The sequence below is a fragment of the Lissotriton vulgaris genome, chromosome 12 (genome assembly GCF_964263255.1).
Source record: "Lissotriton vulgaris chromosome 12, aLisVul1.2, whole genome shotgun sequence".
NCBI lineage: Eukaryota > Metazoa > Chordata > Amphibia > Caudata > Salamandridae > Lissotriton > Lissotriton vulgaris.
In genome coordinates, this window is record NC_141700.1 from 507,753,334 (window position 1) to 507,778,871 (window position 25,538).

A 25,538-nucleotide genomic window follows, 5' to 3' on the forward strand; every position below is an offset into this window, starting at 1 on the left:
GAAGGTTGCCTTGTTAGTGACTCTTTGCTTCCTGTTTCTATCTTTTTTATAACTTAAACATGTGGCAGGATTTTGGTCCAGCAAAACAGGCAAGAAAGGTGATAATGCATCATGGTATCCTTAATGATGGTCATTAATTTTAGAATATTCCTCCCTTCTTTTGGGGACTTTCTTTATTGGTTTTACAAGGAAAATTACATAACACTGTCTATATGACTGTAGGCCAACATAAATTTGAAGTTAATAACAGTTCCAATTTAGTAAAGATAATTGGCGGACACATGCAAATTATACATGTAAAGTAGAGGAAATATAACAATCATCCAGTGTTGCTAGTTTAAATTATAAAAGTACCTTTTTCTTTTTAATTAGACATCCAAGCTTGGAAAACATGTAAATAAATTACAAATGCAAATATATCAACCAACATAAATTGCATGGAGGGTTCAATGGAAGCACAAGGACCCAGGAGTGGGTTCTGTCGTATGAGTGGGGATTATTTTTGTGTGTTAATGTTTGCCATTTTGAAGGTATGAGTGGATGTTATGTTTGGAAGAAGTGAAGTGCACCTATTTGGGTGTGGCAGGAAAAGAGGGAGCCCCTGTGAGAAAACGTACCAAGGGAACCCATATATAACCCAAACCTTTCCGAGTGTCAGCTAGAATATCTCATTTGTTCCATTGTATGGGCCTGCCAGAGTCAAGCATGACATTGGGACATGGATGAGGCTTCAGGTTTCTTCTACGCTGCAGCCAAAGCTGTCTTAGCTGCCCCTTAACAAAGCCATAGAACAGAACCGTCTCCTAGAGTTTGGCATTTGAGAAGGGTCTCAAAGGCTTAAAAGTACAGAGTCCTAGAACCCCTTGATTACGGGGTTAAACTGGACTGCAACATGGGAGGACCGCATCTCCCTGTATGCGGACGATGTCCTTTTATATAATACTTCCCCCAGGTGGTCTATCATAGTGCTTTTAAATATGTGATATTTTTGGACGGGAGTCTGGCTATACCATTAACTGGGTAAGAAACACACGAAGAGAAGACCAGGTCTGAAGTGGTGTGGTGTCCAGAACGGTGAATGTGGACCACAAGGGAGAGTGTGAACGAAAGGCAAGAGTGTTGACTGAGCCAAAAGAACCATCAGACCACCCATGTGGTGGTATATCATCATATGGAAGTTATTTTGGTGGTCACTCCGCGCACCGCCTAAATTGTCAAATGGCGGTGCAGAGAAAGCGCCACATTTCGGCCCAGTCATATTCGAGAGGATCTGGAAAAAGTGCAGTGCTCTAGAAAAAGTGCTGGCTAAAATTGACTACCTAAACTGAGGAAAATGTGTAGGTGTCAAAATTAAAAGGTGCGCATAGTAGTGAGTAAGTGAAACTACATAATAGCGCTGTGTGACGTGGTCGACTAGTTTCAGCTAAAAAGAGTGTTTACTCTAGCTTTCATCAGGACCTTAAACAAAAATCGCTACTGCAAATCAAAAGAGGGGTGTACATCCATGGTTGGCAAAGAATTACATCCATAGCATACAGTGTACTTGCGAAACTCATGTATCACCCCAACATATGGAACCCCAGTTTCCAATGATGACAGGACAAAGATCTTCTCCCTGTCAAAAAAACCAGAAAATACAATGTATTTATATTCACACATAAAACCACATGGCCCAACAGACACCGTCTAAACAGGGAACACCGTGCAAGAACAATTTGCGTTCTGCACCTTAATTAAGCATATTAGCTTGGTCACAAAGAGGCATTTCCTCCTAGTGATACTCACCCAGCTTTGTGTGGGTGACGACCTCACCTTACCCGGCAACCGCTCGGGAAATGGAGGCCCCGCTCTGATGTGTAGAGAAAAGAAAGGAGACAGTAAGTGCACAATCCTGCTGTGTCCAGCCTAATCGCTTTATACACATATAACCCAATTGAAGTGTGATAGTAAACCCTCTAACCTGCCACAGATGCCCCTATCAATCTACCAGTATAGATTACTAATAGTAGGTAGATATCCTCAATGAGAGACCCAAGGTTGTAATGTTATTATTGCTATGGTGACCCAGTGACTATTGTGGTATGAAGCACTGGGTTTCTATAATATAGGCACCAAAGGACCACCGTCACCCAAGGATAGACTAAGGTTTACATAAAGTCTTCGCACTGTCAGATATCATAAAGGGTGGCTGCAAAACGTAAGCAGACGACCCTAACAGATTTTTTGTCAAGACATGCTGACACAAGTAATCTCACAACCACTCACTGTTCGCACTGGCCAAGTAACTAAAAAATTCTAGTACACCAATCCCCACAAGGTTGTTTAACTCACCTCTCCGTCGGTGCCCCGAGCTCGAAATCGAGCGGAAGGGAAGGCACCGACGGGTTCACCTGGTCCATATAAATGACAGAGCTTCAGTCGCTCGTCAACCAATGGGAACAGGTGACTTTGCCGTGTGGAAACTAGTCGGCAAATGACTCCGTGTGGCGCGATGAAGGGGGGGAGGGGGAGGTTCCGTTCTCACCTGCTTCACTGGAGAGTTAATCACTCGGGACGCTCGCAGATCTAATCAGTCGATATCGGCGCTGATCTGACTACGCATGCGCAGAGGTGCTCAAGGTTGAAGGAGCACTATATTTTCGCGCATGCGCACAACTATGTAGAAACGCCGGGAGGCTTTTTACTAATGAATGTAGACCACCGCTGTTATGTATAGTCACTGGGTCACCATAGCAATAATAACATTACAACCTTGGGTCTCTCATTGAGGATATCTACCTACTATTAGTAATCTATACTGGTAGATTGATAGGGGCATCTGTGGCAGTTTAGAGGGTTTACTATCACACTTCAATTGGGTTATATGTGTATAAAGCGATTAGGCTGGACACAGCAGGATTGTGCACTTACTGTCTCCTTTCTTTTCTCTACACATCAGAGCGGGGCCTCCATTTCCCGAGCGGTTGCCGGGCAAGGGGAGGTCGTCACCCACACAAAGCTGGGTGAGTATCACTAGGAGGAAATGCCTCTTTGTGACCAAGCTAATATGCTTAATTAAGGTGCAGAACGCAAATTGTTCTTGCACGGTGTTCCCTGTTTAGACGGTGTCTGTTGGGCCATGTGGTTTTATGTGTGAATATAAATACATTGTATTTTCTGGTTTTTTTGACAGGGAGAAGATCTTTGTCCTGTCATCATTGGAAACTGGGGTTCCATATGTTGGGGTGATACATGAGTTTCGCAAGTACACTGTATGCTATGGATGTAATTCTTTGCCAACCATGGATGTACACCCCTCTTTTGATTTGCAGTAGCGATTTTTGTTTAAGGTCCTGATGAAAGCTAGAGTAAACACTCTTTTTAGCTGAAACTAGTCGACCACGTCACACAACGCTATTATGTAGTTTCACTTACTCACTACTATGCGCACCTTTTAATTTTGACACCTACACATTTTCCTCAGTTTAGGTAGTCAATTTTAGCCAGCACTTTTTCTAGAGCACTGCACTTTTTCCAGATCCTCTCGAGTATGACTGGGCCGAAATGTGGCGCTTTCTCTGCACCGCCATTTGACAATTTAGGCGGTGCGCGGAGTGACCACCAAAATAACTTCCATATGATGATATACCACCACATGGGTGGTCTGATGGTTCTTTTGGCTCAGTCAACACTCTTGCCTTTCGTTCACACTCTCCCTTGTGGTCCACATTCACCGTTCTGGACACCACACCACTTCAGACCTGGTCTTCTCTTCGTGTGTTTCTTACCTTGTTCTTAGGGGCATGGGTCGACAGGTCTTTAAACTATTTCCCCTTTGACCCCCTGCACATTTGTTTTTTCGTATACCATTAACTGGTCCAAATCTGTCTTATTTGTCCTTAAAGGCCCGCCTCCACAGCTTCCGGGGGAATACCCCTTAAGGGTTACAGACGAGTCCTTTAAATACTTAAGGGTGTGGATAACGCCTAATTCAAGTGCCTTCCTCCTTAAAAATTTAGAGCTTCCCCCCTTGAACGATTCCGGACTGATGTAAAGCAGTGGCATACCCTGCCTTTGACACTTTTGGGCAAGGCAGCCCTTTACAAAATGATTACACTTCCGCAACTGTTATATAGGAAAATACCCCATTCCCTGTTCCTATAAAGTATTTCAAACAAATAGATACATTGGTCTCAGCTCTGGAGTAATAAGCCAGCACGGATATCGTGTGGTAAGTTAATTAGGAGCTGGTATGATGGAGGTGGTGCCCTCCCAGATATTCAGTTATGTAACTGGGCCGCCCATTTAAAAATAATAAATCAATGGTTGCACACATCCCAAACGGAACCGACATATCAAGCTGACCGGTATGAGATGGGGGACGCAGGAATTCTTTCTATACTATATGACAAAAAGGGCTCATCATCCCTCCTCGGCCCAATGGCACACACAGTGGGCATTTGGTACGATGCGCAGACTCGTCTTAAGTGCAAGGACACTATTACTCAAATGACTCCGCTTTGGACAGCACACAGACTGGGCAAACTTCGTAACAGCAAAGGTTTCAGAGAGTGGGACCTGATAGGTATCTCCACGGTGGGGGACCTATGGAGAAGAGGTGCAATCATACCATTCTATCAGCTTCAAACCCAATATGATTTAGCGCCCACTGAGAAATTTAGGTATTTACAGATCAGTCATGCCCTAAGGTTGGTTATCCCACAGATATTGATTTGCCTGATTCAACTCCGTTGGAAGACAGATTACTTACTGAGCACATGCCCAAAAAAGCGACATCCTTAAAGTATCGCAAGCTAGTTAATAATTTACCGGAGCCAACAATGAAACTAAGGAATAGTTGGTCTAATGACTTGGGGGAATTGGATGAGGCGGACTGGGAGACAGCACTATCTTCCCCGAGGGAGGAGGCCATGCCCTCTAGACTCCGCTTGGTACCGCTGAAGATACTTCATCGGGTATACTACACTATGGTCACTTTGTATACCATAGGAAGGGCCACACGCCGCCTTTGAGAGGCTGCGGGGAGGAAGGAACGTTCTTCCCCACCATATGGCAATACCCCCAAGTCCCTGCTACTGGGCTACGGTCATGAGAAAAATGTCGCAGGTAGTGAAAGACTCTGTAGTACCTGAGCCATGGTGTTTTTTATGGAACATCTGGGACCCGAATGACCTCACCCACCCTGCCCAAGATTGGGTGACGTTGGGTGTAACGTATGCCAAGCGAAATATTGCCAAGTATTGGGGTTCCGGGGAGGTGCCCGCACTCTGAGACTGGTGCAGAGATCTAGATACAGCAATGTTGGCGGAGAGAGTGGTGTACCTGCACCGGAGTTGTCCCCGGACATGGAATAAAATCTGGGGTGCCTGGAATGAGTACAAGGGGTATCTGTGCGATCCACCAATGCCAGAAGAAGAGTGATTCTGAATCCTAGGTGGGAGGGGGTAAGTGGCTATGGGAATGTACCAATTGAATTAGAACTATGTTAACTCAATATCCTGCATAATGTACTGACGCGGTCTTTTATAATGAACTGCCATATCCAATGTATGTACCATTTATCTAACCGATCCCCTACTATTATTAATAAAAACAATTTTTTTAAAAAGTACAGAGTCTTGGGTAGCCCAGTATCTTTTATTTGTGCTTATTTTTAGTTCCAGTATGGGTGAATGATCTGGCAATCCCACCAGACACGCCGAAAGTCTCCCTGATCCCACAGCCCCTCAAACACCTATTTGACGTATTCATAAACATTTTTCAAAGTTTCTTCGGGTAAGGGTACTAGTCATAAAGGAGCTTTTAATGTGCTTCCCATAGACTCATAGAGCGATTAAATTAAAAATATTGCGGGAAAGTGTGTCATTGCTTGTTCCTAGAAAGATATGTGGCATGGACCCGAAAGCTGGCCACTGTCTCATAGTGTTCAAGGTCTGGGAGTGACTAACTGGGCGAAGTGACAGACAGCAGGATATCATCTGCAAATAGAGATCTCTTATGTTCTACGGAGTCAAAGTGAAGCCCCTGGATAGCAGCATTAGCCGGAATCTTTGCAGGTCAGGCTTCAAGGCTGAGGGTAAAAAGCAAGGGGGAAAAGAGGCACCCCAGTCTTGCACCCCCACCCCTGTTAATTCAATGAACTGTGCCATTTATTAAGACTCTAGCTCGGGGTAGGAGTAGTTAGTCTGTATCATAATAAAACCCTCCCCAAACCCAAAGCAACTTGGCGTGTTAATAAGGAACGACCAATCCACTCTATCAAATGCGTTCGCGATGAGCGCCAACAAGAACACCAGTATTTGCTTTTTAATTGCTTTTTCTATCAAGTGTATTATCCGCTACAAGTTATGGGTTTGTCGGCCTTTGATAAATCTGGACTGATCAGGATGTATCAGATCTGGCATAATTTCCTCTGAACTCTTGGCCACAATGTTAGTATTAATTTGACATCAAGATTAAGTAGAACAATTGTCCGATACGATGCACACTGCTGGGGGATTTTCTCCTGTTTGGGAATGACTGTAATTTGGGGCTCTCCCATTGATGAAGACACTCCTTGTGTATCAGCTATGTGATAGAAGAGATCAATTAAAAATAGAGAATTGGGAACTATAATGGCATCGCCAGTACAGAGGTGAACTTACCGTACATAACGGGGTGACCGTGTTGTTTAGAGGTTGTTCGATTGTTGGGCTTCATTTACGACATTCTTGAAACATGCTATTGTTTATATGGCTATAAAAAAGGGAAAATCAGACCTTCACTATCCTCCTCTAAACCGTGAGACACCTGCACTTTATCATGCCGCCGTGCCCCCGGGATGACGGCAATGGGCTGTGTAATGTCTGAAGCAATGCATGTGCTACGTAATGCGCAGCCAGCCCGGTGGGTTGTAGGCTGGAAGCTGTGTACTATGGAAGATCACAATAAAGGTCTTTTTAAAAAAAAAAAATGGAGTACAGTCTGAAGTAAAGGCCTTGTAAAAATTTGCATTAAATCCATCAGGGCCTGGTGTTTTATGAAGCTTATAAGAATTAATTGCAATTTGTACTTCTCTTGTAATGGGACTGGTCAAACTTTAAATCAAGTTCGGGGGGAACTTGTGGTAAGTCATCTATCTATGAAAGGTAATTGTCTTGTATCTAAAGGGTCAAAATTATAGAGGTATTTATAAAAAATATCTAAACATTTGGGCTTTCACTACTTGGTATTGGTTAAGAGTCCCTAGCTCATCTTGTATCGAACTGATAAAGTCCCTTTCCTGCTTATTTCTTAATTTCTTCACCAAAAGGGAGCCTATTTTATTATATTGTTCTTAAGTAGTCTTTCTCAAGCATAGGAAGGTGATCTCTGCTAAATTAGCATACATAGCTTAGATCTTCCCTTTCAGAGCAGTCACTTTCCTCTGAAGGCTAAGGGTGGAAGTGGCCTTATGGGACTTCTCTGCTAAGAGGTTTCTCTTCAAGTGCTTATCTTTCTTTTTTTTTTTAGGTCTCGCCTAGCGTTGCAGCGAAAAGCGTTGCTCGCTCGGCGGGAGATTTTGTGGATGAGGGGATTTCAGAAGGGTACTCGAAACCCCGCCCCTCATTTCCATTGGCTTGCCTGGTGGCCTGCCATTGGAAATGGGATATTTTTGTTGCCACCCTTTCGCCTTTTCGTCCGTCCCGTCCGGACTGGCTCGTCTGCTTTGCGACTGTCTCAAAGCAATTTTTTAATTTTAGGAGGCGTGTTAAATAAACAAGCCGTGAGATCCAGTCCGGATGTGCCGAACAAAGAGGAAACGGGGCGGTAACAAACAAGCAATATTTAGAGTTTGTCTTCATTGCAATATAGTAATTGTAGCTTTGCTTTGACCCTTAATTAGAACACGTTACGAAACGGGAATCAAACTAAATTGATAACCATTATTTGCATTTGTCGCTGGAGAATGTAAGGTCTGTGCTACAGTTGAACTAAACAAAAGTATGTTTTATTCTAAGCTGATAAATTGATCGGATAGGTGCTGGTGCGGGGTATTTTGAACCATAAATGATGCTATAGATATGGTGACTACTGGCACCACGATCGGCGTGAACTTTATGAATTCAATGGCTACAAACTTTGCAACAACAGAGGCATCCGAACAGCTGATTAGCCCTTCCTGGTTAAGCGGCCTGTTTTATCTGGAATGCCCCAGCAGCCCTTTCGTTTTGTATTATGCGTGCATCGCTCTAGGTTCGCTAGCTGTGCGCTGAAAGGAGGGTGGCGCACAAGCCTGTGAAGTGAGGCTCGAGTCGCGCTGTGCACCCCCTCCGTCGATGAATATGTTCTGAGGCGGAGAAGCAGCGGCGCCAGGCGGGGACGAACAGCAGTGATCCCAGGGAGAGACAGGCGGCGAGATGAGTGGGCACGGGGGTGGTGGGAGTAGTGAAGAACAGCTGAGAAGGGATGGAACCCCAGATCACCTCACACTGCCCTCCGTGTCTGCATCCTCTCACCCTCCCACCACATCCGGGTGCCTCTCCACTCTGGTTCACTCGGCATCCTCTCTCTCCTGCTTGGCCTCTCTCCATCCGTCTCATCACTGCCTTCTTAACACTTCTTCGCTCCATTAACCCCCGTCCTGCTTTTTGTTCTCTTCCCCTCCTTTTGTCTCTCGCCCTTTCACTCCTCGTCCTGACTAGCTCCTCGTTTAATTCTCTGTCCCCCTCCCCGAGGCCATTTCTCCTTTCTGTTCACCCCATCTCTAGACTGACACCCCTGCCATGTGGCCTCATCCACACATGCCATGCCTGCACTGGTTACACACGCTGTGCCTGTGTGGTTTTGCACATTTTGTGCCTGTGTGGGTTGCACATGCTATGCCTGCACTGGTTACACATGCTGTTGCTGTGTGGATTGCACAAGCTATGTCTGCACTGGTTACACATGCTTTGCCTGTGTGGGTTGCACATTCTGTGCCTGTGTGGTTTGGACCTGCCAAGACTGTACCGGGTGCACACGCTGTGCCTGTGTGGTTTACACACGCTGTGTCTGTTTGGTTCGGACCTGCCGAGACTGTACTGGGTGCACACGCTGTGCCTGTGTGGGTTGCACATGCTGTGCCTGTATGGGCTATGCGTGCCGTGGGCCCTTGTGCCACACTCTGCACTGCCCCTGAACCGCCTCCCCACGCAGCCAGGGACGCCTCTTGTTACCTGGCCCTTAAATATTAATAAACTGTGCTAAGTAATCCTAATCGATGCCCGAAGGATATCACTGTGAAAAGGAGTAGAGTAGGTCGTCACCACCCTTCCTGACTTCTTTTTAGGGTTATTGGTCCCTTCAGGAGGTAAGTGAGGGTCTGGCCGGCCCTGCAGCCTGGGCAGCTCTTAGAAACCACTTAGCGATTGAGAGCGGAGCAGCGCTTCCCTTCTGTGTCGGGGCGCGGGCAGACTAGTGCGCGGCAGGGAGGGGCCGGGGTGGGGGCTGTAGGTAATGCTGCTCTGTAACATCTGTTCTATGTAGTATTCATGAGGAGGGATTGTGGTTGCCACATGGCGTTGAACGCTTATGTAGAGGGTTGGGTTTCAGGGTGGGGCAAGCAGGCAGGACGTGACGTGTGGGGGTCCTGGGGTCCCTCACAGAGGGGGGTAGGACTCTGGAGGGAAAGTCTGTGGAGTTTTGCATACAGTTCAGCGTCTGTCAGAATTAGGCCGGCAGGGCAGGGGCAGAGTCGGGCACACACAGGTCCTTAGCACAACTCTCTGTGGGCGAGTGAGCTGCAGGCCTAGTGATGCAGAACACACATTCTCGGTGGTGGAGAAAGTAAACATGTCGACTCACAACAAATGACAAGCCTTCAAAATGCAATAGGTCTCGCCTTTTATTAAGTTAAGTTACAGCCATTTGCTTTGCTATACAATACCGTTGGCAAAGCAAATGGCTAGACCTATTACATTTTCAACGCTTGTTTGTTGTAGTGTGGACAATAGAGAAATACACTTGCCACGTAAACCCGCTTTAAACAGTCTCTAATTGTTTTCCAAAGTTTGTCCCGGAATAGACTATGGGCATGAGTACATTAGGAAGTACCTCCTACGAAATTAAATCTCGACGTGGGCCAGACAAAAAGAACTTCTGGTGGGGTGTAGCCTGAGCTATTAATAGGATGTATCACTGCTGATTTGGCAGTATGGTGTAACTCTTGACAAAGAAAAATATGATCAATCCTAGAGAATGTTTTATGAGAGTGGGAGAAAAAGGTGTAGTTGGATTGAGACTCCTCCATACGTCTATCAAGCCCAATTGGTGGATTGCGGATTTAGTAAAAACTCCGGTCTGGGATCTATGGGGATGGGTGGTATCTAATTTAGGGTCCCACATCAAATTGAAATCCGCCAACAATATTCTGTCCCCTTCTGCAAATCCTCCTAACATGGAGAGCGAAGACCAGAGAAATTCAGATTGACCATCGTTGGGGGGCATATATTATAACTATAGTACATAGATGGCCCCTAATTAGACCTTTAACCATTAGAACCCTTCCCTCCCAACCTTTCTTGCTGCCGTGATTTGACATTTAACTGAGTGGAAAAGTATAGCTACCCCATTATGTTTTGTAACAGCAAAAGAGCTATATATGAGCGGATTGGATATTTTTGTTGTTGTAAATCTAGTTTATTGATTTTGTTTTTATCTCAAACAATACATGTATACAAGTAGTAGCAGAGTTTTTTGGGTTGGTACAGTAGTTGTGGTACATGAAAATTCGAATGTCTCAGCTGCACTCCCAAGAGAGTAGAAATTCTATGAAAAACAAACGGTTTTGGGTGTAGTTAATATTTATTTTCAATAATCAACTAAGAAAGGGACAGAAAGGCAGGACAGTTACAATGAGCATACAGTTCTGGTTGTCCAGCGGACAATTCACGTTATTACAAGCCTATTACTGATTGCCTATACATGTGTTAGCATACTGAAAAGATGATAGTATTATCTAGCCATTTGCAAGTATCAATGCTAATAGATTAACAAGTGAAGGCAACAAGATTGCATGAGCGAAAAGAAAACAAAAAACATTTTTAACAGTAGCCCAGCCCGCAATACCTTACTCTTTCCATGTGTGATTGAGGATGTTACACTCAAAGCTGGTGACTACCATTAACCCCTTCGCTTCCTGAGTGCATGTTAGTACATTTGTACAACCAGCATGTACTTGGCAGCTAAAAAAATAACAAGCATTTGCAATGCAATAGGTCTCGCATTTACTTGAGTTTGAGCTATTAGCATTGTAAATGACAATGCCTTTTATTATGTTTTGGTTTTTAAAACAGTTAAATGAAAGGCATTGTCATTTACAATACTAATTGCTTAAACTCGCTTAAATGCGAGACCTATTGCATTTGTACCTGTGAGAACACAAAGGTAAAAAATACACGCAGATATAGACACACACACTGAGACAGATGTGCACCGAGAGACAGAAACAGGCACATAGAGAAGCACACACAGACACGGATACAGAAACGCGCACACAGCAAAAAACACACGCATATAGAGATATGCACACAAGAGGGGATGTCACTGTTAGGGGATGCCATGACAGAGAGGCGTGGGAGGTGGGCTGGCATGTACAGGGAAGGAAACATACATTACAATGTTTTTAAAATTACAAGAGAACAGTCGGAAAACACAGAGGGGGGGAACAAATACAACAAAGTAATTGAGAGAGATAGATAAAAACGAGACCTATTGGCGATGCCAATGTTTGTTTTACTAGTAGGTGTTGTTTATTGGCACCCGGCAGTTAGGGTTTCTTAACTGAACTGCGCATGTCAGGGTGACTGGTATTTTGCTTATGGCCTGCCCAAAATGTACAGTTAATGCTAAATTATTCTAGCAGCTGGTTTTGCCTGAACTGGACATATTTATTATCAAAGGATTAAAACCACTGCAGTTAGTTTTTGTCATACTCGGCCTTGGGTATGACTCTGGTGTGGTTTTATCGGGGTTTCCACATACACGGTCTGGTAGATTGTTCAGTGGGCTAATTCATCCAATCTAGGAAGAAGTGTTTGACCTCATGGTCACAACGTCAAATACTGGTGGGTACGTACAGCCTTTCATCCTTCCAAGATCAAAAAAATTTACCGGGTTGGATAACAATAAACATTCGTTATTTTAATACCAAGAGAAAATGTTTACTTTGCAAAATAGGCGGTTATGTGGTCAGGGAAAAAAAACAGAATTCCATATTTCTCCGTGTCACTGTCCGCTTATCTGGCAAAAGTACATTCACCTTCATCCCGTGGGCATTGTAAGTCATAGAGTTGGGTGGCCTTCTAACAATGACAACAAATATATCAGTATGTGTTTTTAAAGCACAATGACATTGTACCGGCCGAGCAGCTCACTAAAAAAACAAGTTTTACAACTAAATTAAATAGAAGTGATAAAGGACGGGTGGCTTACTCAATGGAATTTAGACATGCAGACTGCAGAACCATCTCCGCAGAAAGCACTTCACACATTGAGATCTTAAGCAGGGCATCCTTTTTCATGAACGCTAGCTCAAATTCTCTCCCCGAGGCCCAAGCCTGGCACTGATAAAATGAGTAGTGTTTAGTAAACAAAGGCAACCCTATTCATACACAACCAGGGCATATGAGAAATACAGAAAAAATGAGACTGGTCCCTCACCATCAGGGTGAAAAACAAATTGTAACTCTACAGCAGTGCCACCCTCCCCTGCCCGTTATGTGACTTCAAAGAGACTCGTTATAAATCTTCCCCAGTCTCATCACTTCAGAACAGAAGCATTTTCAATATAATTTACAACGGATCCAAAGTTGTTGATTATTTATCTTATGCAACTGACACCCATTGACAACGCCAAAAGTCCTAACTTGTTATCTGTATAATGATTCTTGTTGCATTATATATCCCGATGCAAAGACAGAAGCAGCAAAATACCAGCGAGGCACACTGGTAATCACAAATTAGCTTAGGTGTTGATAAGCCACACCTTTATTTATTTTTATTTATTTATTTTGAAAGTTTTATATAGCGCGAACAAGATCTTTGCAGATTTTAGAGCGCTTTACATAGAATTAGCATAGTCAGACAGATAAATCAATAGATTAAACAGTACAAATAAGTGGCTGCAAAGCCAGTCATGTGAGTAATAAAAACAATAATACAAATAATCAGAGGGGTCAAACATGTAGTATAGGTCGATGCAGAGTATTAACAGAGTTCGAGATAATAGTTCAAGTGTATTTAGCCATGAGGATAGCTTTTACTTCATTTTTAAAGAGAGTAGTGGAAGAGATAAGCCTGGTTTCGGGAGGGAGTGAATTCCAGATCCTAGGCGCCATTCCTGAGAAGGCGCGCTTATGTTTTTTCCTTCCGGAATCTTCGAGGTTTCAGCAGAAGATTGTTTGTGTCTCTGGTGTTTCTAGCTCCGCCAGAGATTGTCCGCTTCTGAGCGAGGTAGCTGGGTGAGTTTAGGTGAACCGCCTTATGTGTCATGCAGGCGATTTTCAGATGTATTCGGCAGACCCAGAAGCTGAGATCGGCCCTGGACCAGGGTTCAATTCCCCGCCTCGACGGGGCTTGGGCTCAATAATTCCACGGACTCGATAATTCTCGCTCCGGTGCCTACTCGACTCACGGGTTCACACTCTGCGACTCTGGGCAATAGCTTGCTTAATCTCCACAACGGCCCCTCGCGGCGGGATGCCTGGCTTTCACCTTGTGGATACCCTGCCGGGGTTATCTCACAGGGGAATACCAGGACGGGTTCCCTAAGCAAGCGCTTAGATGCCTGCGATGTGGGTAATTTGCGCTATATAAATACATGTACATTTACATTTACATTCAAAGGGCAGCCAGTTCAGGGATTTCAAGTCAGGGGTAATATGGGAGTGCTATTTTGATCCAGTGATGAGTCTCGCTGCAGCGTTTAGAGAAGCTCTTAGGGGTGCGGTTGTAGTTAGGGGAAGTCCGCAGAGGGCGGTGCTGCCGTATTCTATTCGAGGGATGACTAGTGCTTGTACTGCGGTTTGGAAGTCTTTGGCTGGGAGGAAGGGTTTAAGTTTCCTCAGAGTATTGATTTGGAAGTTTGCTCCCTTTGTTGCCTTGCTGATATGTTGCTGCATGTTGGGATTGGTGTAGAGTGTTATGCCTAAAGATTTTGCTGAGTCCACGATGGTTGGTTGGACATTGAGTGCGGTTAGGTGTTTAAGCCAAATTTGAGTGGTGGAGATCTTCGCTGGAGGCGAGATCAGAAGGAACTCTGTTTTCAGGGCATTGAGTTTGAGATGATGATCGGCAAGCCAGGATTGGGTGCCTCTGATCGTTGAGTTCAGGAGCAGGATGTCTTTGGGGGATTGTAATTTGAGATAAAGTTGGGTGTCATCGGCGTACATGTGAAAGTGTACATTGGGAGGAGCCTGGCTCGCGAGCAAGATGGCCGCCTGACTCCTCAGCTCCGCTGACCTTCTCGCCACTCTCCCGATTTCCGCCTCATCCTGATCCTGTTTCTTGTACTGCTTGCCGGCAGCGGAATCGGGAGGCGGTGCTGATCACGCCGATGTGCTCCTCGGGTTGATCCCGGCAGGGGAAGCACCGAAACGCCCTCACCCTCCTCTCCTGCTTCCCGGAGGTGACCGGGTCTTTGTCCTTTGTTGGCGTCCGACTCTCCGTGGGACGACGGCGGCCATGGCCGGCACTACGGGGTCGGCTGGCATGGAGGAGCAGCTGTTCCACACCCTCCGCTTCCCACCTCGCCTGATCCCTGGGCTATAGACACTCTAGCAGGGAGGCGCAACGTTGTATCTCTCGGGCTCGGGAGTGGCTCTATAGATACATTGTGTCCCCGAGTGTGGAGGCGGGCGCCATCTTCCCGATTGTTTCTCATCTTCCGCGATCGTCGACCCTGGGCTGCTGTAGCGGACGCCACCTATTGCCCACGCCGCCTCGACACCGGGAAGAATGGATGGGGCTGCCCTAATATCCTTGGACTCGTTTTGCCAGGCTGAACGTTGGCGGGACGCCCAGACGCCTGCAGGGAGTGACGGAGGCCGAATGCCGGGGCAGCTCCACATTGAGTTGCCTTGGGTGCAGGATCAAGATGCGTCCTCTCTCCCTGCGAAGCCATTGCAGCTCAGTGATGTTTTGGGTGCCCTACACACCTTGAAGGCTGCCATGTCTACAGCGGCCTGTGACCTGGGGGCTCGGTTGGACGCGATGCTGACTGTACCCTCTCTGCCCTACCAAGGATGCCATCTAAAGCCGGATGCTACGCCATACCCTGTCTCTGGCCTTTGTGGTGCCTCCGCCCTGGTGGCTATTGGTACACTGGGGTTGTCGGACCCCAATATGGCTGCGGTGCCGGCGGTAACACCTTCACGGAGGTCCACCGCTTCTGGAGCCACGCTATGTCCGGAGGACCATCACTGCGAAATATACCCCATGGCATCTTTGTGGAACATTGCCGTGACCCGTCCCCTTCTCCGAGACCGGCTGCCACTCGCTTGTGTACTGGGTCCTGTGGTGACTTGGCTGCGAGTGGTTTTTCTCCCTAACACTGCAGACCACCTGCCTATGCGCTGGAAGCACTCTACTGACCGCCTCTTCGTCCAGTTGTGGTCCCTTTGCTCCCTCACCGTCTCCGGACCGCCTGTTGTGCAGTTGGACTGTGTCGCTACACCGTATCGACGGGGTCAGGGTTGAGGTCGCCCCTTACCTAGTCAGGACTGTCCTAACTGTACTGCTGGGATGCTGATGGACTGCTGGGACTGTGTCACGTTGGTTTTGTATTGGTTGTGGGGACGGGGTACGGGTGGCCTGAGTACTACATGTCCGGGGCTTTTGGGTATCACTGTGCTGCTGTTATTTATCCAGTTGGGCTAAGTTGTTGCGTTTTACAGTAAGGGGCAAGGATGCGGGTGTCCTCTTTCAACTCGGAACTTTCTCTCGTATTGCTGGGGTGCGGACGGACTGCCGGGGACTTTGCAAACTGGTATTTTATTGGCAGTGGGGCTGGGGTAAGGGCGGCCGGAATAGTATGTGCGAGTTGCTTTCGATATGTTCTTATGGCCCTCCCCCGGACTTATGTGATTGGTATTTCTTTTCTTTCTCTTCTTTGTGGTATTCTCTCTCTTCTCCCTTCTTACTTATTTCTATATTTCGGGTTATCTTTCTGGGGCGACAGACACACTGCTAGGGGGGGGTAGGCCATAGCCTCTGCATGCGTGTAGGGTGGGGGGTCCTCATTGGTTCGTTTTTGTTTCTATGGGCCTTATTTTTCTCCTTTTGTTTCTCCTTTTCTTTTTGCTTCTCTTTTCCTTTCTTCTTTTTCCTTGTCTCTTGTCTCTATATTTCGGGTACTCTAATGGGCGACAGACACACTGCAAGGGGGGGGGGGGGTAGGCCGTAGCCTCTGCATGCGTGTAGGGTGGGGGGATATATATGTGTAATTTTTTCGTTTCTATGGGCCTTGTTTCTCTCTTCTTTCATCTTTCTTGTCCTTTTTTTTGTCCTTGGGGCTATAGTTTGGCTTGAATCTAGGTGGGTTCGTGTTTGATCTCGGCGTAGTGTTTGCTTACCTCTCCTGTCGTTACCTCTGCGATGCTGTTATTTTGATTGCAACTTTCCTGTGTTTCATGAAACTCGCCTGCTGAACGTTGCCTATTACTTCTGTAATGTGATGGACTGGACTATGGCTCTCCTGGACTTAATTCTTGCTTATGTGTTTTTATAAACCTTAAAATTAACCTCAATCTTCCTGTATATCGGCGGTATAGCATGGTCCAGTGTAACACTAGATGCTTGCTTAATAATGTCGTCTCGCTGCCGATGTACCGTATTGCTCGCAACAGTGCTCACAGTTTTGTGGCCGGCCAGGTGGTTGTAGGCCCGTATTTGTCTGCTGTTTATGCACAATAAAGGTTTCCAAAAAAAAAAAGAAAGTGTACATTGGATGCTTGTAGCAAGGTGGTCAGAGGCTCCATAACTAGGTTGAACAGTGTTGGGGATAGAGAGGATCCTTGAGGGACGCCTAGCGTTACAGGTATTGGCGAGGACATCAGGTTGTTGCTCTTGAATTTCTGCGACCTGTTGTGAAGAAAGGAAGTAAACCACTTGAGAACAGTTCCAGATAAACCCATTCTTGTGTTTAGTAGTTCTAGTAAATTCTCATGTTTAACGGTGTCGAATGCTGAAGAGAGATCAAGAAGGATGAGGAGGCATGTGTCGTTTTGGTCTAGCATTTGAAGTGCGTCGTCAATTATGTGAGTCATAGCAGTTTCTGTACTGTGTCCTGCTCGGAAGCCTGACTGGTGAGGGTTGAGGAGATCAAATTGTTCAATGTGTTTAGTCAATTGTAGTTGTGCGCATTTTTCCAGCAGTTTGGCGAGAGTGGGAATATTGGTAATGGGACGGTAATTGTTCAGATCAGAGGGGTCGGCTGTAGGTTTCTTTAGTAGGGGTGTGACTTGTCCAACTTTGAGGGAGTCAGGTATGCTTCCTTGTTGGAGAGAGCTGTTGATAATTTTAGTCCAGAGAGGGAGAAGCAATGGGGTAAAGTCTTTTACTGCTGTAGCAGGAAGGGGGTCTGTGAGGTGATTGGATGGTTTCAGGGTGCTGAGCAGTTTGCCAATTTCTTCTTCCGAGTATGTGCCAAAGGTTGACCATGTAGCATTGTTTTTTGGTTCAGTGGGTGCTAAGCATTGGGGTTTGGAGTAGAGGCTCGCGTCAATGAGGAGATTGCTCTTTATGTTGTCAGTTTTTTGGATAAAGAAAGTAGCGAAGTCTTCACAGGAGGGTGCGAGGAAGATGGCGGTTTGAAGCGTCTCTCCTCCCGCCACGAGCGTCCTTACCTGCATTTGGAACGCCTTCCCATGCCTGCAGCGGGGACGTGACCGAGGATTTGTGCATCGGATCACTCCCTGAACATGCTGAACTGATTCCCGTTTCCCGGGGCTGCAGCGGATCAAAGGCTGCGCCGACTGAGGCTTCGGGCGCTAATGGCGGCAGCGCGGCTGTGGGACGGACGGCGGAGCGCGAAGTGAGCCTTCAAAGGATCACAGCGGAAAACTCGGCAGCGCAAGGAAAGCTGCAATAGGTGAGCGCATTTGCGGTCATTGGCGCTCGGGGGCAGGCAGTTGACTTATGCCGATCGAATGAGTGCAGTGGGGCCGGCCATGCAGAGACTTCACTGACCTTTACCAAGATGGCGGCCGCCACTCGGTAATTCCTGAGCACCGAAGCAAGGTCTCTCCACACGTTAACTTTAATTAAAAGACCACTTTTGACGCCAAACGAGCACTGCTGGCAACAAATTAGACATGTGAGGAAGGATTTAGGTGCACATTCAGAAATCCAGAAAGAGAGGATAATCGCTGTTCTGTGTGCCTGCAAAACACTCTCTAATGGTTCAGATGCACGTGTTGTTCGCACTAGCTGATGCTTCTGCGTATGGAAACCCAAGTCTGCGGAAATGAACACATGAACACATGAATTGCTCGACATCAACCCACAGGGGGCTCCCTAATGTCCCAGTCTCAGCTAACACCATGTGCAATGATAAATGAATAAATGGGTCGCTCTACTCCTCAGTTGCTTCCTGCGTAATTAATGTCAGTGATCTAGGTGCTGGTTGACTAATCCCCTACTCAGGCTGGTGCTGTCTGCTTTGCGCTACGTGAGTACCGGAAGAGAGCTCTTAAGTTGCTGCCTAAGTACCTGAGCATCCCAGAGAAGGTTACAATGGATACCAAAGACCAAGGAACCCTTAAAAGGCTTAAATCGGACCACTCGAACCCGGGGTCACCAAACAAGCCAAAGAAAGTCACTCCGGATGCACTGGATATGATACTAAATAGGCTAGACGAGGTGAAGGACTTAGCCAAGGTTACTAAGGAGGAAGTGGTGGCAATCCGTCAAGATATCCGAGACACAAACGCGCGTCTAACAGAGACAGAATCCCGGATCAGTCGCCTGGAAGACATAGAGGTTAAAACCTCAACGGCCTTGAAACACCTCCACATCTCCTCTGACCAGACAACCAGACGACTAGCCGAGTTGGAGGACAGGAACAGGAGAGGGAACCTACGCATCTTTGGAATTCCGGAAGGATCAGAAGATTCGGACGGTTCATGCATCAAGTTCTTGGAATCCTGGTTCACTAAAGCCACAAACATGACTTTCGCAAATCCTCTGGAATTTGATAGGGCACATAGAGTCCCAGGGAGAATCACTAAAACACAGAGAGGACCAAGACCCATCGTATGTAAGCCCTTACGCTACCAACATGTGGAGCAAATCCTAGCCTTCGTGAGAAAACACAATCATATTCTATGGAAGGACACCAAAGTCTACATCTCTCAAGACTACAGTAAGGAGACCGTCGAAACAAGGAAGGCTTTCCTCGCCCTTCGTCCACATCTGTCAGTGAAGGGATACCAATTTGGCTTTGCGGGTCCAGCGAAATACCGGGTGACGATACGAGGATCGGCTCACTACTTTACGGACCCAATGAAGCTCAAACGCATGCTTGAGGATGTGGAAGAACGAGACATGGAGCGCGACATGGAAACTAATAACCCGGATGGTCTATCGGCCTCGGCTTCTGCTTCAGGATACAGGTGACCACGTTAGGTCTCATCATAAAGTTTTCTGTGCTCTGTTGTTATTAAAAGCCTGATGGGCTTATCTGTTGCTGGGTTCCTACCGGATAGACCTCAAGTCTACGGATGTCCTGGAAGTCTCCTTAATTTACCTTTCTGGTTAAGGCTGGCGTGGTCCAGCTGCTATTGATCTGACCCTCTTGTTTAAAGTTGGCTCGCCTGGCTGGCTCCAATGAGACGATGGCCGGTAATGTATACATTGTAAAGTGTTGTCTAACTCCAGACTTTGGTACACTGTCAGGCTACCCGGAGTAGACCGGATTTGTTCTAGCAATACTGTGTCTCTTTGACTATTGATTACCGATGTTCTACTGTTCTCTGTTCAGGTTCTTCGCCACTGATGCGATGACTTAGATTCTACTAGCCACTTCGTGCCTTGATGTGAGATATGATGCCATAATATCTTCTAATAGGTCATGATGATGTATTCTCAAATTTCTGCTTGATAATCATAGTTTAGTGAGCACTCAGAAATTATTCTGCTTTACCAGGAAGGTGTAAGGAGTGAGTGCGCTGTTGAACACATGTCGGTTTTGCTGCATTACTTCAACGTTCCACTGCTTGCATAGCCTTTTATATGCATTTTCCGTTATGTATTGCTGTTCCAATGTCTTTAAATGACTAAGTTTAGGCGGGGGGGTTACTGCAGTTTTCCTCACGTCGCCATGCTTCTGTATCACAATTGGGGTGGGTGGGGTGGGGGGTTGCGTGGGGTTGGGAGGGATGGGTGCTGTGTTCTGTGTTTTGTATTATTTTTCCTTATTTCTCCTTCACTCTCCTTCTTTCTTTTTCCTCTCCTTTCCGTATCACCTCTTTCTTTTCTGACCTGTCTCTTTGCTCTTGACTGGACTAGTTGTATCATGCATATGATGTATTTGTATATCTATACTCAGACTAAGCGTGCTATATCATCAGGTATCCAGGTATCTGGTGGTGGTTTTCGACTGTATCATCTTGAGTGGCAGAACAATATGTCCTTTACATGATGCGCCGAATACCATGCTTTCCCTTGGGTCTCTTGGTACAACCATGACACATACACCATTGTAAATGTCACATAGAACGCTGTCCACTCCACTTGGTACAACCTCTCTTGATCGATTGAAAGTTTTATCCATGAATGTTAAGGGTCTGAATCAACCCGTTAAAAAACAAAAGATACTAGATTATTTGCGGAGACAAAAGGGGGACATTGTTCTGCTACAAGAAACCAAATTGGATGCTAAACAATTCTATACTCTGCGCAACAAGTTTTATACAGAGGTTGTAGGATCAAGTGCACTCGGTAAAAAGAATGGGGTTCTGGTATTATTGTCAAAGAAGTCCAAGGTAGAGCTACTATCATCCTCGTCAGATGAAAAAGGTCGCTGGGTTACGGTGTAACTCACTAAGGATAACACGGAATTCTTTGTCACTAATGTTTACGCACCTAACACTAATGATTTAGAATTCTGGCAGGATTTAGTCAAACAGATTGCAACGGTTCCTGACACGGCGATACACCTAATTGGGGGGGACTTTAATCTTCCGTTTGACCCGACCTTAGATAGGGACTCTAAGTGTACATTCAAGCCAAACAAATCACATAATGCCTTCATCAAACTATGCCAACAATTCCACTTAATTGATGCGTGGAGGATACAAAACCCTACTGATAGAGACTACACATTCTACTCTTCCCCTCACGACTCATTCTCCCGTATTGACTACATTTTCATTACACAAAATGGCGTAGCAAGGATAGAGGATACTTCAATTGAGCCAAGGGTACTGTCGGACCACTTATGTATATCTCTATCCATTAGTAACATTAAACCATCCCCTAAACAAACAGCCTGGAGACTAAATGAAGAAATCCTACACAAAGAACAGAATAGGACTAAAATCTTGGAGGCTATTAGATCTTATTTGGAGACTAATGTGAAGGGGGACACTTCAGAACTAGTGCGATGGGAGGCCCTAAAAAGCACAATAAGGGGGGTGTGCATCAAAATCCGTTCAGCAATGAACGGGGATTGTAATGCGAAGTTAGAAGGGTTGGAAGCTGAGATAGCTACTTTAGAGAACAAACACCAAATGACAAGGGACCAGGAAACGTTCAATATCATGACCCATAGAAAATACGAATATAACAAGCTAGTGAGCGAAAGGGTGGGAGTGTGGCTGGATAGGAAGCGAAGGTTTAAGCTATGTGAATCTAATAAAGCCGGTAAGAGCCTGGCAGCTTACTTAAAATTTAAAGTACAAAGGAATGCTATTAATGTTATCAGGGACTCGGCGGGAGTTGCTCATTCGGACCCTCAAAAGATATCCGAGGTCTTTAAAGACTTTTATGAGGACCTATACGCTAAAAACGAGTTGGTGATGGGGGACAAAATTCAGGAATATCTACAAGAATGTGTTCTACCAAAGTTAAAGCCTGAGGAACAACTCAGTCTGAATGGGCCGATCTTGGCTAATGAGGTGGAAAAAGAGATCAGGGGGTTAAAATGTGGGAAAGCACCAGGTCCGGACGGCTTCACGGCCAACTTCTATAAAAGTTTTGCAACGGATTTGGTTGATCCTCTTCTAAACCTCTTTCACGAATTTACGGAGTCAGGAGAAGTCAAAGGCACGTTGGCAGAGGCGACTATTGCAGTCCTGCCTAAGGACGGCAAAGACCCGTCACTTCCTAAGAACTACAGGCCGATCTCCCTGATTAACCTTGATTGTAAATTATTAGCCATGATCTTGTCAGCCCGTCTGCAAAAAGTCCTCCCTACCCTAGTGCATCCGTCTCAAGCTGGTTTCTTAAAACATAGACTATCTAGTGATAACACCAGAGTACTGGCCCATGCTCTAGAAAAAGCGAAGCTTTTGACAACCCCCACGGTGGCAGTCACACTAGATGCGGAAAAAGCCTTCGACAAGGTAGATTGGTCCTACCTTGAGGCAGTTTTACGCAACTTCAACCTAGGAGAGACGTTTACTAAACTCGTAATGGCTTTGTACGCCGGTCCTACTGCTAAGGTCAGAGTGGGCGGCTCCTTCTCTTCCTCTTTCTGCCTAAAACAAGGGACGAGGCAAGGCTGCCCACTATCGCCTTCTCTGTTCTTATTGGCAATAGAACCCTTTTTGTGGAATATCAGACACAATGAAGCCATTGCTGTGGTCCCATTTGGTGATTGCACTGTAAAACTGACTGCATACGCCGACGATGTCCTGATCTTGACGGAAAAAGCTGACGAGGCTATCCCGGCCTTGATGGACACAATTGAGGGGTTCTCCAGAGTCTCAGGATATAAATTAAACAAGGATAAAACAGAGGTTAAGTTACTAAACAACATCGGGGATAAAGGAATTCTGGGAGCATCTGGCCTTACCTGGCAACCGAAAGCTTTTAAATATTTGGGCCTAGACTTTGAGAAGGACTTGATTACGACTCTGAAATTAAATGAAGACTCAACGTTAAAAAAGATATCCACTTTGCTAGACAGCTGGTCACCAAAATTTTTGTCCTGGTGGGGTAGAGTTGAGACTCTAAAAATGATGTGCACGCCTCTAGTTAACTACCTGGCTAGCATGCTCCCCATGACTTTCTCAGACGAATTTATTAAGAAGGTAGACAAGCTGTTCGGAGAGTTCCTATGGCGAGGGAAAAAAGCCAGGATATCACTTAAAAAGCTGCAGCTAGCAAAAGATAAGGGCGGCCTGGGCCTGCCCTCGTTTAGGAACTACCAAACGGCCTTCCTCTGTAAGCAAGGGGCTCTTTGGCTGGTTGAGGATACGTCCTACACTCCAGTATGGCTAACTATTGAACGGTCGTTATTGGCAGATGCACCCCTCTCGTCTCTCCTCACCATGGATCTGGCCCATATACCTCACTCTAAATACATCCTTCAAAATACCAGAAGAGCACTTCTCCGACTTGACCAGTACCATAAGACTGCTCGGGTGATTAAGAGATCCACCCTACTCTCACTATGGCATAACCCTAAGATCCGGATAGAAGGGAAAACCCTCTTTTGGGAAGTGTGGGCTGGGAAAGGTATACACATAGTGAATGACCTCTATGATAAGGGCAGACCTCTGCCCTTTTCGACATTGCAAGAAAAGTTTAGCTTACCACCCATAGAATTTTACCAGTTCCTAAAACTGAAGGCCGCTATCTCCAAATGCCCCCTCAACACAGACTTACCCTGGCTTGTGACCCGGTTACGAATACTATACCATGCTGATCACTTTGTATCGAGAATATATAAATTGCTCCTCCCCCTACCCAAAAAACCACATAGGCTGAGCGAAATTAAGTGGGAATCGGAACCTAATTCCACAGGCATTGCATTAGACTGGGAGGTGATACACAACACCGCACTGACAAGCAAGATATCCCCGATCCTATGTCAAACGAAATATATGCTGTTAAATAGTGTTCTGGACCCCCCAGAGATTATTTCAGTGTAAACTGAAGGATACGCCTACCTGTTGGAACTGCCATGAAGCTCCTGGTGACTTGGCACACATGTTTTTTCATTGTTCCCTATTGCGATCATTTTGGAGTAAAATATTTACATACATTCAACAAGTACTTGGAATCACGCCTGTCCAAGAATTCATATATGTCATTTTAGGCCCTCTGGAAACACAATTGCCGGACATTCATGACAGACAATTGCTTGATATTATGCTGACATTGGCGTGCAAGGTCATTCTTTACAAATGGAAAATTTTTGACGAAGTCAACTTCAAAATGTGGCTGGAATGGCTTTCATTTTTAAGAGGGGCAGACAACCCTGCACTACAGTCAGCCACTTGGAAGCCCTCAAACAAAAAACTCTGGACATCCCTGGATGCGTCATCCTCCCACTTTGAGCCACCATGATATGCATCTCAACACTCGGCTTTCCTAGACAGAATCTGGGTGGAACTTGTGGTGTTTGCTTTTGTTTTTGTATACTTACTGTATATTCTCTGCTACGCACACAGTGCGCCACGTCTGGGTAAACCAACTACTATTGCCATATAGATACACCTGTCCTCTCTCTTCTCACCTCTTCCTTCTCTTCTCCTCTATCTTTTCCCTTCTCTACCTCTCTTTCGCTTTCTCTCTCTCCCTTTTCTTATCTTCTTCCCTTGATTTGCTTTTTGATTATGTAAGTGTCATGATACCAAGTATTTGTTCATTTGCACCGTTAAAGATTTATTGTATTGTCTTTATTTTTATCTTACTCTTCAATAAAAAAGATTTGAAATAAAAAAAAAGAAAATTTAGCTTATATATGATGAGATTACTTCTGAGGGGGGCCAGCAGCAGAATGTGACATTCTATAGTCCACCCGCAACAACTAAGACACAGGCATTGGAGAGCTTCCCTCACCTTACCGGTGAAGAAGTGGAATCACTCCTACGGACAGTAAAATCTGGTTCTCCCCTTGACATTGTATCGGCCAAAATCTCTGGTTCTCTTTCTAAACAGCTGCAAATGCACGCTTCTTAATCTGTCTATAAGAGGGCCAGCTCTCTATGGAGTTGAAGGCGGCACTGGTCATTCCTATTCGTGAGAACTCCAAGCTCCCTATGGAAGGTCTCTTTACTACGTCTCCTGAGCAAGTTAGTGACAAAGTACATCAATAAACAACTCTGACCATGTCGAATCGACTGGTAGTCTTGACCCCTCTCAATCTGGTTTTAAACCTAAATAAAGCACTGAGTCAGCCCTGGTGGCTGTCACGGATAACGTCAGGATGACCTTGGATAGTGGCCAATCGCTGCTCCTTGTGCTGTTGGACATCTCTCCGCATTCGAAAGTGTCTCACCAGATCTTGCTCAGGAGACTGGAGAAAATTGGGCTCAGAGGACCAGCCCTTCAGTGGTTGCAGAGCTTTCTCTCCTACCGCTTTCAGACTA

At 45.8% G+C, this 25,538-nt stretch overlaps 1 protein-coding gene across 1 annotated transcript in view; it reads left to right on the forward strand.

The window, feature by feature from the left end:
* Positions 1–25,538, forward strand: part of GLG1 (golgi glycoprotein 1) — a 792,605-nt gene that overhangs the window by 431,127 nt on the left and 335,940 nt on the right. The gene's annotated exons all lie outside the window — the stretch shown is intronic.